Consider the following 15,470-nt stretch of genomic DNA (forward strand, 5'->3'; position numbering starts at 1 on the left):
CTGTGAAATCCCTTTTTGTGTTTTCTTCACTTGAAATGACATTGTGACTTACTATGAGACAGGATAATTTGTAGTTTCTTTTGTCATGATCTTCTTTGGATGTCATAGACCATGGAGCGCTCTGCATTGGTTCAGAGGAACTGAGAATGGGAAGGACACAAGATTTTTATATTACTATTTCTCTTGAGTATTCTCGCTTGTGATGGATTTTGGCTCCAGGCATAAAGATATATGGAGAAGCAGCTTGTTGGGAGAGAATTTTATATTTCGCTTGGCTATTTTGTGACTAAATACAGTGTTAAATTATTTGTGTGATGCTTGCATGATATTAAATTGAAAGAGCTATTGTTTTATCAAAAAGTGCTTTAGCATATACTATGAAGGCTAGATATTAAATACCAGGGCTTCTGTATATAAAGAAAAGTCAAGCCAGATTTCTTATCTTAAATTACTTTAGTAAGTAAGCTTAGCAGTGGTTCCTAAGAAACCTAAAGCTCTCTTTCTCATCAAAAGCCCCAAACAGTTGGTCTTTGGGGGCCATTTTTCTTGACATTATGCTCCAGACTCAATCAGAATTCTGGGTAAGCTAGTATCTTAGCATTCTCTGTCTCCAAACCTTAGATCACCTGTGCTTTAAAATAAAATCTGTATTACACTTTCTCCTAAGCAAGATTTGTCTTTTCTTTTAAAATGAAATACAGAAGAGAAGCAGAGACTTTTCTTTAGTATAAATTCTTAGAAACGATGCATATTCTAAAGGCCATAGGAGTAGACTTGCCCTTACTTCGTTCCAAGGTTCCTCTGCTCCCTGGTCCTCCATACTTTTATCAACAGCTGTTTTGGAGATTTCTGAATGTTTTGATACTAGCAAAAATAATGAAATATTTTTATCAGCGCAATAGAGAAAGATTGCATAACAAGCGAGAACCAATTACACATCTTCAAGAAGGCTCAAACCAAAAGTTGCTCATGACAGTAATGAAATTGTTAATTGAAATAGGCCCAAAGTATATGTCATGTCTCGTCTCCTGGAAGCCACATAATGGGATCCATATTTCATTCCCAAAAAATAGTGTTTCTATGAAGTCGTGTAGTGGATTAACTCTTCTTTAAAAACTAATCCCCCCAAAAGTAAGGGAAAACATATTACTTTAATTAATAATGTGGGTTTTTAGATACTCAAAGGATAACATCTTAGAGGAAACCCCATATTGCGTGTAATAGGCCCCAGGAAGAAGAAAAAACATTTGTTAATCACCTGTAATAGGCAATCTCAAACATTTTACATAAATTCTTTCTATTCCTTGCAACAATCGCATAAAATTCTACTTCTAACATTGGTAAGGAAACACAGCCAAGGAGGAATGCCTTCTTTTCCTTCTTTTTTACCTTAAGCCTTGGGCATTGGGGTGAGGTGACCAAATAATATCCTCTAAGGTAACAAATAAGGATAAAGACCTAATTTATCTTGTATGCGTATAAGAGTTGAAGGAAGACATGGATGATAAGCAGTGTGCCCAAAAATCTCGGAGCATATTGAAAAGTGGATAAGGCTTTCTTTGTAGAAAGGGCAGAACAAGAAAATGTAATTATCAAGAGGAGGAATGCTGTTTATTGTGTGACTTCTACGTGCCAGTATTCTGCTAGGTGTTTCACACATGTAATCATTTTAAGCTTCACAACAATCATGTAGGGTAAATGCACTTTTCTTCATTTCACAGAGGAGACCTTAGGGGTCAACATAGTTAAGTAACTTTTTCAAAGTCATACAGTTGGTAATTGTTGGGACAGAAATCAAACTCAGGTTCTGCAGGTAATATCCTCTAAGACCAAAAAAAATGGTATGTAATGTGTTGTATATTTTTCTGGGAGAGGGTAAATATCTTTGATCATATTCACAAAGAAGTTCTTAACCCCCCAAAATAGAACAACTTGTATATTATGCCATCTTAAGATAAGCGGTACAGAGCAGGGAACTTGGAGCTATGTGAGCTCAGTCTTTATATCCCCCTTAACTTCTACCCAGGTAATAGTAGCACGTTAAACCAGAAAATACATACATATATCCTTCATAATCCTTTAGGACTAAGAAGTCTACTTTTTATTTTGTTGGAGAAGAGGTATAGTGTGCTAGGTGAATGTACAGTTGCTAGAGTTGAATTGCTTAAATTTAAATTCTAACTCTACCACTTATTCTCTTACATCAAATCGTACTATCACAGTTTCCTCATTTATAAAAGTAGAATAGTAATAGTACTATCTTATGGTACATGTGAGCGTTAAATTGGTAAATATGTGTAAATTACTTAGTGCAGACAGCAGTTTCCAAAGGACATTTGATGATATTTAAAGATATTTTTGGTTGTCACAATTTGGGAGAGGGGTGCCACTGTCATCTAGTGATAGAATCCAGGTGCATTTTGCAGTGCACAAGACAGCCCCACAACAAAGAATTATCTGACCTTCAATGTCAGTAGTATTGAAGTTGAGAAGCCCCTGGTTAGCACAATGAGTGGCATATACATTTTTATAAACATTTGCTATTATTTTGTGCTGAAGTCTAAAAAAAACATGGAAGAAAAAGTAGAATTATTATGTAATCATCTTTTCTTGGTTGTTTTGTGTGTGTGTGTGTGTGTATGTGTGTGTGTGTGGTTGTTTGTTTTTTTGTGTGTTTTTTGTTTGTTTGTTTGTTTTTGTTTTGAGACAGAGTCTTGCTCTGTCACCCAGGCTGGAGTGCAGTGGTGGGATCTCTGCTCACTGCAACCTCCGCCTCCCGGGTTCAAGCAATTCTCCTGCCTCAGCCTTCCGAGTAGCTGGGATTACAGGCACCCGCCACCACGCCCAGCTAATTTTTGTATTTTTAGTAGAGATGAGGTTTCACCATTTTGGCCTGGCTAGTCTTGAACTCCTGACTTCATGATCCACCCACTTCAGCCTCCCAAAGTACTGAGATTACAGGCATGAGCCACCGCACCTGGCCATAATCATCTTTTCTAAGCAGCTAAAGAAAGGTAAAATTTTTAATCTCAGATATTAAATGACTTTAATTAATAGAACCTCAATATTATATGGAAACCCCCATTTAAAGTATGAATTTTTGATAGTATAAATGAATATGAAACCACATTTGATGCTATCAGATACTTGTAAATAGTGTATAGTTTAATCCTGTCTAGTATTGAGGTACTTGTCTATATATCTATATTGATATATAGATATATATATATATAGAGAGAGAGAGAGAGAAAACATTTCATGATCATATATATAAAGTAATTGGTTAAGAGTATGGGCTTTGACATTATTCTGACTTGGGTTTAAGTCCCAGCCCTGTCACGTACAGATTATGTGACTCAATAGACACATAACTTCTCTGGGTCTCAATTTCTTTTGTGGTAAATTGTGATGTTAATGTGATTGGTGTGATATTAATGTGATTTCTTCAGTGGTAAAATTGTGATATTAATGTCTACCTGCTTCATAGACTTACCATGTTGATTAAATGAGATAAAGTATATAAAGTGCTTAGCATAGTGCTTGCCCATAATGAGCACTCAGTAAACGATAGCTGTTCATATTATCGTCATCATCCCTGTCCCTGAAACTTCAGTACAGGTGATGTGGTAAAAACTAGAATAGTCAACCAAGAGGCTGATTGCTGGTAAAGTAAACCTAACCATAGGTTCTGTAGCTACCATGTACAAGCTATCTAACTTTACCTACTGTCTTCACCCATTCTATAAAATCACCTCAATTTCCCTGGCCACTGTACAAAGGCCCCTTTCCTCATTTGATATCTACCAACATCCACTGTTAGCATCCCTAACCTCTTTTGGAGATACCATGGATCTTTTTTACTGTTCCATTTTTTACTGAGCTCTGAGCTATGCTCATTTTTCATGTGTCCACTGAGGTCCACATAGTTATATATATTTTCTCCCCAAAATCCCATATCACACAAATAAAAATATCTAAACAGGAGAACTGTTTCCTATCTTGGGTTCTCTCACCACATGACTGTTAATTTTATTCTTTTCACTCACCGTATTTCACTTACTGTATCAGCCTCCTTCTAAATTATATCATAATCTCCTTTAAGTCCCTAGATTAGTTTGTTCAGAGGCAAAACAAAAGTGAAAGATTTTGTGAGAAATGCATAGTTTCGTTCCACATCTGGTAAAGACACGCTATGATTGCTTTCTTACAGTGTCCAGAAGCTAATTTATGGTACTTTCTTTGTTTACTGTACTTGAGCAATATAGAGTATACTCTGCAGACATGGTTTAAGCTTTGAATTAGTTTGCATCTATCTATATTAATGTGTTTTGTAAGCCAGGCCTTAATATCTCTTTATTGTGCTCTTTTGAAAATAATTCTCTTAAATCTATGGAACGTGTCTTACTTGTGAAGAAAGACACATTTTTCCACCTTTCTAAGATTAAAATAGTGAGAGAAACCTCAAAGAAGAGGAAATCCTATTTTAAAATAACAGCGATCTCCTCTGTAGACTCTTGGTTTGCAGGTTGTTAGTCTTCATCCTCTGTGTCAATTTAATGTATCACGTAAGTACTAGTGAACAGATGTGGGGGTAGGGGGAGGCAAGCAGAGTGTTGAAGCAGGAACCAGCAGCATTGGCAAACTGGCAAATGCTTCTGTTTTGCTAAACACCTGCTTTTCTTGTATTCAGATTGTCTGAACCATCTGTTTTTATATTCTGTTTACCTACCGTCAGCCATTTTGGAGTTGTTAAAATCTTTGAAAGTAGTTGGGAATTTTTCACAGTAAGCTGGGAATCTATACCACTCTTTAAAAACTTTGTGTTTTTAGGGTATTCCCATTTAATCCTCCAGAGAATAATTACTTTTTAATTTAGGTGCAATGTGTTAAATGTTATATAATTAAAATGTTTTTCTCCCTTCCCAATTACTTATTCTTAGAAATCAAAGTTTAAATTGTCTAAATAGGTACTTGGCCATAGTGTGATAACACTAATAACAGATTCGTAATGATAGAATGTAAATATTAATTTATATGTCCCCTCTCATTAAAAAAAGAAAGAAAAAAGCATTACACAATTTGATGAAAGGTACTAATTTTTTTATAAGCTTATCTACTAGATGATATGCAAGTGATATTCTCAATAAAAATACATAGTATTTATAAATACCTTTTTGCACCAGATACTATGCTAGGCATTTTGTCCACATTATCACAACTCTTCTCTACAGCCTGGCAAGGTAGATATTATTGTCCTCATTTTATAGATGAAGAAAATGATTCTTTAAGAAGTTGAGGAAATTGTTCATGCTCACATTTGTGACTGGAGATTTGAACTCTGGTTTTTACATTGCTTTTCAAAAATTCTGTCATACCCAAGAGATGATTATGTGATCCAAAGTTTCTGCATAAGGAGCCAGAGGTGGTGCATTTTGTTTAGTTAGAAGTGAACACACTTCATTTGGTTTGTTAAATTCCTAGCTCTTTTCTAATTGTCTGCAGACATTTTGTTCCTTTTGTCATTGAGGAACACTGTTGGAACTTGGTCCGCTGCTTTTGTGTTTTGCAAGGTTTTTCAAAAATGCTTTTACTTTAAAAAGAAAATGAACTAGTTGAGGTCTCTGTAAAAAATTCCAGCAGAGAATTTACTTTTTCCTTAAAGTTTATATCTGTCTTCTGGGGCCTCTAGTAACCTTTCAAGATTATAGTCAGAATAGAATGGCTATGTTAACATTTTTTTGACCTTTGTCACTACCCAGAAATGTGATCTGTGCAAAATAGACCTTAAAGATGCTATAAGTGGAGGTTCAGTTCAAATGATTTAAAGGCACGGTGTTAATACATATAATCCATATTTATATTTCACTTTTCTAGAGCAAAGCTCACATAAAGACCACAGAAATCAATATTATGAAAGAGTCAGGCCTCTTTGGCCTAGGAATTTAAACACTTGAAAGGCAAGATCAGGTTTTTGGTTTTTTAGTTAGGATATTGGCAGGACTTGAAAATTTCTGAAATATTTAAATTCAAGAGTCTCCTTAAATATATGTTAATTTCAGGGAAAATAAGAAGCAATTCCACTTTCTCTGGTCAATAATAAAATTTACAGAACTTCTCCCAAGCAATGGCACAAATTAAAAATATAAATAGGCTTAATAAGTTCATGAATTAAAGATTCTCAACAAGTTATTATGAAAAGATATAAATATCTGGGCTACATTTCTAACCCTGTGAGGTTAATGGTCATTGGTGGAAGGTAGTTCATTGAAGCCTTAATGAGAGACAGTTATGAACTAGGTGAGCCATTGAGCTGATGCATGGCGTTCTTATATAATTAACCTAGCAGTGGTAATCGCCTCCTTCAAGTTCCTAGCCTTTCTCGAACCAAGGAAAAAGAGCCAAAATTGTTGCCATTTGGCCACCTTGACATTTCTTTTCAATTGCCAAACCTAACTACCTTTCTTCAGTAATACAACTAAGTATTACACTTAGTTGTACAACTAAGTAATACAGCTAAGTAATACAACCAGAGAGGGCTGGTTTTTCTGCATTCAGAACTGTGGATTTAGGGTCATTTTGGTATATATTTAATTGAACTCTTGGGAGCAGATGAACTCCCCCAGGGAACTGGGTATATGAGGGCGGAGGGCAGTCTCAATTCAAGAATGTGAAGAATAGAAATTTCTAACTGAAAATAAATAATTAGAAAGTGAGAAACCAGAGTAAGATGTCCATGAAACTCAGAATATCGAGGAGAAGGAACACATGGTAACAGAGGCAATAAAGGGCCCCAGAAGCTGGGCGCGGTAGCTCACTCACGCCTGTAATCCCAGCACTTTGGGAGTCCGAGGCAGGAGGATCACTTGAGGTCAGGAGTTCGAGACCAGCCTGGCCAACATGGTGAAACCTCGTCTCTACTAAAAAAAAAAAAGTAAAAAATTAACCAGGCATGGTGGCACATGCCTGCAATCCCAGCTACTCGGGAGGCTGAGGTAGAGAATCGCTTGAACCCGGGAGGCGGAGGTTGCAGTGAGCTGAGATCGCTATTGCACTCCAGTCTAGGTGACAGAACGAGACTCTATCTCAAAAAAAAAAAAAAAAAAAAAAGGGCCCCAGAAAGATAAAAGCTTTACCCCTCTGACTCTGAACTATCATGCACAATGTAGTCAGACAAATCTTAAACGTCACTCTTGTCCTAGGGTTCTTCCCACTTAGAAATCTCCCTGTTGCTCATGACATCAAGCCAGTACTCTGGCTTTTAAGGTTCTCCATAATCTAGCTCCATCTACTGTCCAGTTTTTGGTTTCCACAGCTCCCCTCTGTCATGCTGACTCCCATTTTTAACTTGGATCATACTGTTCTCTTCCTCCTTCTGCCCACACTCATACAATCCCCATCCTTTAAAGTTCTATTTAGTCATACACACGGTTTTTAGTACCTGGATCATATTTGCTGTTTAAACTTAATAATGGCAATGCTCGCACTCATTTATTGTTTATTATACGCCAGTCACTATGATGATAAACCTTCTATGTGCATTATATCATATAAGTCTCAAAATAATCTTATGACGAAGGTGTCATTAACCTCATTTCTATAGTAGAGTAACTCAACTAAGAGTACATAGGTAGGAAGTGGCATTCACAAGATTTGACCTTAGGTCCTTCTAACTCTAAATCCATTAAATGATGAAGTGTAATTCCTGATCTTGCTCCTAGAGCATTTTATGCTCTGTGTCCTTATTTTCTTAGCAAGGTTTGAGATTCTTGAGGAAAGGGGCAGTGTCTATACATATCTTGTATCTGTCATACAACTAGGACAGTGCTAGATTATCACCTATTTTCTCATTGATTGATTGGATATCGGTTAGAGCGAGATGGTCAGACTTTATGGTGACAGAAGGAGAGAAATTTTATTCTGATCCTAGTCATATTTCTGAAGTAGGTGTTGTTAATTAGAGCAGCATCTTATTAGGAAACAGTGGGTTGGAACCAGCCAGTGTTTAGTTTTCAAGAATTGTACATTAGAAAAAGATTTATACAGAGTCTGTAAGAATGTTATTTTTGGCTAGATTAGTGGCACTCTTTTTTTGTTTCATTTATTATACAAATACTTATCATTACAAATCTGTTTATTATATGCTAAACAGTGGGACACACTATTGCCTAGGGAAAGATATTCCTGCCATCACAGACTGGTGGAGAACACAAAGTTAACAGGTAATCATTGTTCAATGTAATGAGGCCCATGACTGATATGCAGAATACTGGGAACATATTGGAAGATAACTGATGAAGTCTTGGGGAAGACAGGGGAAGACTGACACCCAGGGGGTGCTTGGGTTTCTTTTAGTGTCATTCACTTCTGCATATAACATACACAGGGAAGTAAGATAGGACCAAGAGTTGCATATTAGTGCAAAAAGAGAACAGAAGTGTTCAGCTTCATGTTTTCCACTTTTCCATTCAAGATTGCAAACAGGCTGAGTGCAGTGGCTCATGCCTGTAATCCTCAGGCAGATCACCTGAGGTCGGGAGTTCAAGACCAGCCTGACCAACTTGGAGAAACCCCATCTCTACTAAAAATACAAAATTAGCCAGGCATGGTGGCACATGCCTGTAATCCCAGCTACTCGGGAGGGTGAGGCAGGAGAATCTCTTGAACCAAGGAGGCGGAGGTTGCAGTGAGCCAAGATCACACCACTGCACTCCAGCCTGGGCAACAAGAGCAAAACTCCATCTCAAATAAATAAATAAATAAATAAATAAATAAATAAATAAATAAATAAAAATTGCAAACAAGACCAAGAAATCTAAATAACAGTTCACTTTAGTTTTTTTTTTTTTTTACCAAATTAAGGGGGTTGAGGACAAAGTGAATATTCCATCTTTTCAAAGAAGATAATTAGTAAAACAAATGAATTTGACCTACTCCTCTCAGATGGCACCAAGAACTACCTGCTATTTCCACTGTCTGATAGGTGCCAAGATTATTTTATGTGCAAGTCAAGATTTTTTTTTTCTGAGACGGAGTCTCGCTTTGTCACCCAGGCTGGAGTGCAGTGGCACGATCTCGGCTCACTGCAAGCTCCGCCTCCCGAGTTCACACCATTCTCCTGCCTCAGCCTCCTGAGTAGCTGAGATTACAGGCATGTGCCACCATGCCCAGCTAATTTTTTTGTATTTTTAGTAGAGACGGGGTTTCCTCATGTTGGCCAAACTGGTCTTGAACTCCTGACCTCAAATGATCTGCCCACCTTGGCCTCCCAAAATGCTGGGATTACAGGTGTGAGCTACCATGCCCAGCCAAGATTATTTTATGTGTATTGAATGAAATAGCATTTAATATAGTGTTTACTTTGGATTTACTAGAACAAATGTCAGTGAATACATATTTTTCCCTAGCAGCTAAGAAACAGCATTGTCAAACAGTGAAAGCAGGAAGTTGGGGAAACCATTCAACTGTATAACCTCAAGAAATCTAACCACTATTTGATTTTGCCATCTAAAGTATTGTGTTAGGCTGGGCTCAGTGGCTCACGCCTGTAATCCCTACACTTTGGGAGGCCGAGGCACGTGGATCACCTGAGGTCAGGAGTTTTGAGACTAGCCTGGCCAACATAATGAAACCCTGTCTCTACTAAAAATACAAAAAATTAGCCGGGCATGGTGGCGGGGCACCTGTAATCCCAGCTACTCGGGAGGCTGAGACAGGAGAATGGCTTGAACCCGGGAGGCAGAGGTTGCAGTGAGCTGAAATCACGCCACTGCATTCCAGCCTGGGCGACAGAGTGAAACTCCATCTAGAAATAAATAAATAAATAAATAAATATATATATATACACACACACACACACACACACACACACACACACATACACATATATGTATATATATGGAGTTAATGATACCTAGCTGTGCCTATTTTGATTGTACATTCTTAGCAATGCAAGAGGGAGAATACAATTAGCCTTCCCCTAGCCAAAAAGAGGATAATCCAAGTAATTAAAGATTTAAAATAAAATTTTATGAATGAGATGTAGGAGGTAGAGAAAGTAGCCATAGAGAAAGTGGACATTTTGTTAGTTATTTTTCTTGATCACTATTTGAGAATAATATCATTTAATATCAACTACAGTGTGGGAAAAGGTGATTTCAGCAAATGAGCATTTACTATTAAAAAAGAAGCAAAAATAAGTTATGAAATATAGCAGAGTTCTCCACATACATTGATATATGTTATACAATTATGATTTATGATGATAATAATTCCCCTAATTCCATAATCTGTGAAAATGAAATAAACTTATTTCCGTGAACCCTTCAAAAAAGATAACTCCCACAAATTCCTAATCAAACTGATTTTAAAAGAAAAGAGAAAAAGTAGATTTGAATGGAGAAATCGAGTGCTACAGAATATAAAATTTTCATTCATTTGTATAGTGGATTGTCATCTTGAAGTAAAGATGAAATGAAACAAAGTTGTTTGTGCTTTGAACATTGAAGCATTGTTCATCATGCATAATTAACAAAGTTGAAATTTTGTAAGTATGAATCACGCACAAAAGAGCCACAGCTATGATAGCTATTACAGGAAATGGAGGAAATTAATAATAAAAGGCAATACACTACCTCATAAATATATTCTCATCATAAGATTGGAGCATGAAAGCATTAAGAAAATGCCCTGATTAATTTAACAACTTAATCCTGTAAATTGGAGTATAGTTATTTCAGAATTCATTTGTACATAGACAAACCAGAGACACAAAATAGCTTACTTTCATTAAGATTTTAAAAGCAATTCTTATGGATATGTGAAGATAATATTCTTTCAAAAGAAAGATTATAAGCAGATGTTCCTTAATGTTTCTGAAATTACCTAGTTTCTCTATCTTTCTACAAGTACTATATTATATTCATTAAGAATCAGAATTGGCACATTCTGGGTTACATTCCAGCGATCTTACCTTCTATATAATTTATTTTAAGTAACTGCTAAAATTATGATTTTTAAAAGACTATGTGATACTAGGAACATAAATTAGAAGAAAAAGGTACTTTCTTAGTTCTCAGTAATTGAGTAAAGTTTAATCCTGATTAGAAGATCCTTGAGTACCATTTTGATGTGTGAAATAATTTATTTAAATGTTTTTAAAATAAATTTTGGAGTATTTTTGTAAAGTGCAAATACATGAGTAGTTTTCTAGAACGGCTTTTATGTCATGTGAACATGTGTGGATCACTATTTTTTTTTCCTATTAGCTATTTGGTAAAAGTCCACAATTTGCCAAAATGGTTAATAGGACACAAATATAGACATTTCATGTGATGTACCATGTAAATGTAAACCTTTGTAGTTACATGTTTTTGTAGCAAGAGAATTGTTTTAAAAGGCATGTAATTTATTAGCTATCGGTAGCTTCTTTATTGCCTTGCCGCACTGCAGTAATAAATAAAAGAAAGTGAACTGATTTTACAAATGGCACACAAGGTGCACATTTTGTGGGAAAAAAGTCTTTTTTTAAAGAATTGGCATTAAATCCTTTTTTTGTGATGACAAAGAGGCTAAGAGTGCAAACTGTATTTTCTGTTTATCGAAAACAGTCTTTTTTTCTCCGGGGCATTTTTCCCTATGATCATCAAGGGATTTCAAAAGCAATAAAGTGTGGAATCATTGTTCGACTTGAACAGTATTAAAACTTAGGTTTTAATTTCAGTGAAGTAATAAGATTTGAACCTGTCTCACATTACAGCACTGTAAGGCATTTAGCAATTGTATTTTAAAGGAGGTTTTTAAAATGCAGCTCACTTGTAAGCTAACTGTCTGTCAGTAATTAATAGTTTTTCTTCAGCATTGGCTGTTGTGATCAGACCAAGAAATATCTGGGTTTTTAGTAACACATTATGATAATTGTGAATGTTTATTCCTAATTAGTCTAAATGTCTAATAATTTTCAGCTTGCTTCTCTGGCTGTTTAAAAGAAAACAGAGGGTGATGTTTAAAGCTACAGTGTGTCTTATAAAAATATGAATGTACATGTGCATGTATATTTCAGTAAGTTTTACACCCAGCAAGATTATGTCAGTTGACTCATTCATTAACTAAGTATTTTATTCTTCAGTACCATTTCCTAGTTTTTGATATTACATCATTTATATAGGGATTGCCAAATAAGGTACTGTATGTAAAGCTAAACCCACACTGATGATCTGGACTCTTCAGTGATGAACATTGAAACTTGTCTTTACTTCTTAAAAAGGGCTTTAAAATATGAGCATTTCTACTAAAACAATGTGGCAACATATTTGCTGATGAAAGATTGTATTTACCATTTTGAATTGCCTTAGAAAATAATTGCCTCTGCAAAAGGAAACATCTGTATGATAGCGCATGGTTAAAGCTTCCATCAATTTTTAACATTTGAGGGTTGAGCTATGACCTTTTATGATGACTGTGAACAGTAACTGCGTCCATTAGCCATAAGTTTTGTTTCTTTATTTTAGTAGATGGTCTAGACTGTAAATATTAGAGAATCTAAAATAAATCAACATATTATCCTAAGGATACAAAATGTAAGAGCTATTTGTGGTTGGGAACCTTTGACAGATAGTTTGGATGAAGCAGATGATTGCCTGCCTAGCGTATCTGGTCTCCATTGCTATGCCTGCAGGCAGTTTAGTGCTATGGTTGTATATTGATGTCAGGGTTAGTACTGAGTGGCTAGCAGTGACAGATGTCTATAATTACAGGCAATGCTTCCAGTATTTCTGAAAAGCCAGCCTATGTTGAACAATTATCTTATTTCTGCCTTGCCAAAGAGCATGTTCCAATTGCTAGTATTAGCAATGGTGAATATAGCGCTTTATCTGCTGCCTTGGGACAAATGTGAGAAAAGCACTTGGTTATAAAACATAAATGCAAAATATTTTTTCAACATTTTAAATTAGTTAAGTTCAGTGTTTTCCTAATTTTTATCTCCCCATAATGTTTCTTTTGAAGGAGTCTTGAAATATAAAAGCACATTTGGCATACTTATTGGAATTTTGTTTTCCCCTAGGCCTTGCGTGGCTCCCCAGCGCCAGTATCCCTTGCTTTACTGAATAGATGTGTTTAAGCAAGTTGGTTTTGAAACAAGTTTCTCCTATGTGAATTGCATTTTCTGGTTGACACCCATTACAAAATTGGAAATGCATTTCCATGGAAAATCTCCTATGCCCAGTAAGTTTAGTTGGAAACTTTTAACAAGAAAAATTATAACATAATAGAAAATTTTGAAATGTGCTAAACACCTTAGTACTGGTGGCTTTCCATTTGCTGAGAATTGCAATTCTCAAGTTTTGTTGTAACCTTTTTTTTTTTTTCTTAAGCCTTTGACCATTTATTGTCCATTTCTGTCTCTCAATTTTCATGGTCACTTCCTTCCTTGCTCCCTCTTGGCCCACTTTTCTGACTCATTAGAAATGTTTTCATGCTTGTTGGTGCCAGTTCTCACCTGCCCTTTTTATCTGGCCATTTGCATTCATGAGCTATGGGCTGTCGTACCACACTTTCCAGCAGGTGCGGCTGCCTAACACATGATACTCTCTAACCTTCCTAAAGATTAAGGTGTTGGGGGTTAAAACATTATCCATGTTGTAAGTTATGAATCCTGTATTTTCAGGTAATGTAGAATGAGAAATATCTAGGAAATATCATTTGAGAATACAGTTTATCTTCAACCTTAATCTAACCTGCAATGGGTTTCTACTTTGCATTTAACCACTTTGCTGAATTATTCATTACATTTTCTCATTTAGTCTTCTCAACAATGTTCTGTTTAATATACATGAATATCATTTTGCAGAAATATGAAACAATTTCAGAATAAAAGCTTGTTTAGTGGCAGACCCTTGGTTTCAACCAGATCATCTTACTCTGAACCCAGTTTGCTTTTCACTGTATCACATTGGCTATGTATGTATTTAGGCATGAGTCCAGGAATGATCAGTTTCAGAGTGTGTTGACTGATAATGCCAATATCATAAGTTTCATCTCCATACTAGCTGTTTTACTTCCCAAGGAAAAGACTCATTTCTTTAACTGAAGATTGGATGTCTAGTCCTGGCTCGCCATCAGTCACAAAAGAACTAAGCTAGATCCTTGATATTTTATGTCCTACAATAGAAGCAACCTAGAACCAATAGTCTAGTGTCAGAGATCAGTAATATTATATTTATTTCTGAAAGGTAGCCCCTTTCTGTTCCCACTGTGAGAGAATGCCCCTTGGGAGCCCATCACCTAAAAACTCTTAATAATTTAAAACTAATGATGGTGTTCTGGACCCCCGTGTCTGTGTACATTAATTTAGTAAAGAAAATTTGGGCCGGGCACGGTGGCTCACGCCTATAATCCCAGCACTTTGGGAGGCTGAGGCAGGTGGATCACGAGGTCAGGAGATCAAGACCATCCTGGCTAACACGGTGAATCCTCGTCTCTACTAAAAAAATACAAAAACTTAGCTGGGCGTGGTGGCAGTCGCCTGTGGTCCCAGCTACTCGGGAGGCTGAGGCGGGAGAATGATGTGAACCCGGGAGGCAGAGCTTGCGGTGAGCCAGGATCATGCCACTCCAGCCTGGGTGACAGAGTGAGACTCCATCTCAAAAAAAAAAAAGAAAAAAGAAAAGAAAATTTGGACAATTGGATGGACCTATTGATCTGAATGGGGAAAACTTTGATAACTTATTGGACACAGTGATCATCTACTTACTCAGTGAGTTGAAAACTTACCTTGGAGATAGGAAGCAGGAACTTGTATTGACTCAAAAAATGAGGATGAAAGCTTTGAATCTGGCAATATAGGTGATGCAGATAAGTTCTTGAGATAAAATAACACCAAATACCACAGATCATTCTGTTTTTCTCCTGACTTTTTTTCTATCACTTTTCTTACTACTTTATTTCTTTGCAAGACTCAAAGAAATAGACCCATTATTTAATATTAGAAGTTATTACCTTTCATTAAGACCCTCTCCCCTCTAACTACTACTAAAGCTACTCACATACCCACTTAGAACATATATCTGTTTTCTAGTATCTAGTCCAGATAAAGCACAAAGAAAAGAGACATTCCAATAAAAATAATAGGTAATACTTATGAAAATTTTACTGTATACTGTTATAGGTCCTTCACATAAATTAACCATTTTAATCTCAAAAATTCCACAGATTAGGTACTACTCTCATCCTTTTTATATTTGAGGAAACTAAGGTTTAAAGGGTAAGCAACTTGCTCAAAATTACTTAGTAAGTGGCAGAATCTCACTAGTCTTGGGCTTCAGAATCTATTCCTAACCACTTCACTAGATTACCTCCTATTTTGTGATATTATACTTTGTAACCCTAGTTAAAAGATGTACTTTTGCCAATCAGAAGGTTACTTTGCCTGCTTAAGTCATTAGCCTCAGTTGCCACACTTCTATAATGAAAGT

At 36.1% G+C, this 15,470-nt stretch overlaps 1 protein-coding gene across 5 annotated transcripts in view; it reads left to right on the top strand.

Annotated features, from left to right (window-relative positions):
* Positions 1-15,470, top strand: part of RANBP17 (RAN binding protein 17) — a 422,731-nt gene that overhangs the window by 268,608 nt on the left and 138,653 nt on the right. The gene's annotated exons all lie outside the window — the stretch shown is intronic.

Source organism: Pan paniscus, chromosome 4, assembly GCF_029289425.2.
Source record: "Pan paniscus chromosome 4, NHGRI_mPanPan1-v2.0_pri, whole genome shotgun sequence".
NCBI lineage: Eukaryota > Metazoa > Chordata > Mammalia > Primates > Hominidae > Pan > Pan paniscus.